Below are 3,077 nucleotides of genomic sequence, written 5' to 3'. Positions count from 1 at the left end.
GTTCCTCACAAACTCCCTCTGGAGCCTCGCTGTCGCTCCGGTGAAACGTTCCAAGTTTGCGGGATCGGGGCCACATGAACGGTTCGCATTCCTTTCCGCCTCGCGGTGCTGTCGGGCAGCACACTTACGGGACCACCACCACAGGAGAGCGGAACGAACGGAAAGGAGATACGCAAGGGCTTGGAACACAAACAAAGAGAGGGCGGTACGAAAATAGACATGGCCGACGCGGGTCAAAATGGGGTATCTGGGCTTATCCGTTTAATGTCTGATACAGGTTATATTTGGACCTCAGATATTAAACTTACTCTTGCAGGTTGGCGGAGTGCTTAAAGCCTGTTTCACTTCCGCCGCGGGTCGGCCCGGTATTGCGCTATCTTCGGCATCGGCCCACTTATGGGGAGAAATTCTCGATCTACACGGCTCGATAGACACACGCATTTTTTCCAGAACCTAGCCATATACAGCTTCGCTGCAAGACGATGGCTCCATAGGGTTCTGTGTCGGGTATTGCCGCTTTAACCGAATAACACGCAAAGATGTGCACCCTTTGCCGCGCATCGACAATGTCTTTGAAATTCTACAGGGAGCAGAATTATTCGCTGAATCTGTGCTCCGGGTACTGGCTGGTGCCAATGGCAGTAGCCGATCGCCAAAAGACAGGCTTTGTAACACCTGGTGAATTCACCGTCATGCCCTTCGGCCTCTGCAACGCGCCTGATACTTTCGAGCGAATGATGGATTCTTCGAGGGCTGAAGTGGAACACGTTCCTTTGTTATTTAGATGACATTGTGGTTTTTTTCCACCGACTTTGCGTCGCATCTCAGCCTCCTCGAGCAAGTCCTTGTGTGACTCTCTACAGCAGGACTGCAACTAAATTTGAAGAAACGTCACTTCGCCGCTCGCAAGCTTATTATTCTTGGTTATGTAGTTTCAAAAGACGGTATCTTTCCGGACCCTAAGAATATTAGCGCCGTATCCGAGTTCCCCAAACCAGCCACCATGAAAGAGCTTCGCTGCTTCATCGGCCTATGCTCACATTTCCGACGCTTCGTCCGTAATTTTCCTCCTATCATTGCCCCCTTGACGCACCGGCAATTCTGACCTATCGGCCTAGTCTCCGGCATGCGACGACGCATTCCAAGAATTGCGCCGCGTTCTCAATTCGCCTCTGGTACTGCGACGCTTCGAGTCCTTTGCTCCAACTGAGTTCCACAAGGACGCTAGTATTGTTGGGCTAGGCGCTATTCTTGCAAAACGCAAGGATAGCGTTGAAGAGTACGTCGTAGCCTATACCAGCCGCACCCTTGCCAAAGCCGAGGCTAAGTACTCGGTTGCTGAGAATGAATGTCTGCCTATTATTTGGACTATCCAAAATTTCGTCCTTAGGTTTATGGGCGGCCATTTGACATGGTGACCGACCATCTTGCCCTTTGCTGGTTGTCTTCACTAAACGATCCACGGGTGAGCTCGCTCGTTGGGCATTGCGCCTACAAGTGTACGACATCCGCGTTGTTTACCGCTCAGGCCGAAAGCATTCAGACGCAGACGCTCTTTCTCAGTAACCCCTGTCTTCGGGTCCTGTCCACTCGTCTTGTTTCACCTGCGGTGCCTTCGCTCTGAACACTTTCGACATGCCATCTGAGCAGTGCGAAAACCCATGGATCTCTTCGCTTATTGACTTCCTGCCTAGCCACTCACCAGCTCCGATCTCTCGGACGCTCCGTTGCCAAGCCACGCACTTCGTTATTCGGGATAACCTGTTCGACCGCCGCAACTGCAACTCCATCGGCTGCAAGTGGTTGCTTGTTATTTCCCGGCACATCTGCTTCGACATCTGCGCCACTTTCCATGACGATCCACAATGCGGCCACACTGGTGTATTAAATACATACTCGCGCCTCCACCGTCGGCACTACTGGCACGGTATGTACCGTTTCGTTCACCAGCATGTCCGGTCATGCCCCATGTGCCAACGACGCAAGACGCCACCTCAACATGCTGCCGACCCCTTGCAACCTTTGCTATGCCCCGCTCGAGCGTTGGAACTCGCCGGCATTGAAATGTACGGTCCGCTTCCTAACACTCGAAGCGGCAACCGTCGGGTTATTGTTGCTATCGACCACCTCACGCGGTACGCTGGAACTTCAGCCCTAGCTTCTGCCACAGCAAAAGCCGTCGCCAGTTTTATTCTTCCAAACCTGATTTTACGGCATGGAGCACCTTGAGAATTACTGAGGGACCGCGGTCGCGCTTTCCTCTCCGACGTCATTTCAGCATTACTAAAGCAGTGTCGCATCATTCACCGCACTGCCGCGGCATATCGTCCCCGAAATAATGGGATGGCACAGCGTTTTAACCGCACCCTTGGCGCCATGTTGGCCATGTGTGTTTTATCTGGCCACTCTGATTGGGATCGAATTCTGCCTTTAGTCACCTACGCTTACAATAGTGCAACGCAAAGCACCACAGGGTTCTCATCTTTTTTTCTCCTTTGAGGACACGAACCTTCATGCACTACGGACACGAACCTACTCTACCGCCTGCATGCTTCTGAGTCGGCTGTTGTTTCCTAAGTGGCTGCATACGCCAAAGAATGCCGTGAGCTGGCTCTTTCGCTCACATCCCAGGACCAGTGGCGCGAGAAGTATCGCCGTCACGATGCATCCACTACGGCTACGTGCTTTGCTTCCGGCTCGCTGGTCAGGTTGTGGGTGCGCTCTACTCCTCCAGGCCTATCCTCCAAGCTGCTTTCCAAGCACCACGGTCCCTATCGGGTACTGAAACGAACATGCACAGATAACTGCCTCACCGAAATGATGGAAGAGTCTTTCGAACACCGTCGTCGCGGCCAAGAAATTGTCCACGTCTCCCGGATCAAGCATTGCCATGAACCCCCTGTGTTCTCCTGTCCTTAGGTCGCCAGGATGGCTACCCTTCCGGTGGGGAGTGACTGTACTGAAGGCACTGGGCACGGTGCTGGTGAAAGAAGAAGACGTCGAAAAGCGCTTGCTTGCGCGCGTCGCCATAGCACCGACTGACTTGTTCCCGCCTACCGCTGCAAAGCTACCAGCGC

The 3,077-nt window shown here is 53.2% G+C and overlaps 1 pseudogene; it reads left to right on the top strand.

The window, feature by feature from the left end:
- The first annotated feature begins 219 nt into the window (after positions 1 to 219).
- On the top strand, positions 220 to 399 carry LOC142586423 (U2 spliceosomal RNA; annotated as a pseudogene).
- The last annotated feature ends 2,678 nt before the right edge of the window (positions 400 to 3,077 follow it).

This window comes from Dermacentor variabilis, chromosome 6, assembly GCF_050947875.1.
Source record: "Dermacentor variabilis isolate Ectoservices chromosome 6, ASM5094787v1, whole genome shotgun sequence".
Taxonomy (NCBI): Eukaryota; Metazoa; Arthropoda; class Arachnida; order Ixodida; family Ixodidae; genus Dermacentor; species Dermacentor variabilis.
This window is presented reverse-complemented; position numbering and strand designations above follow the sequence as displayed.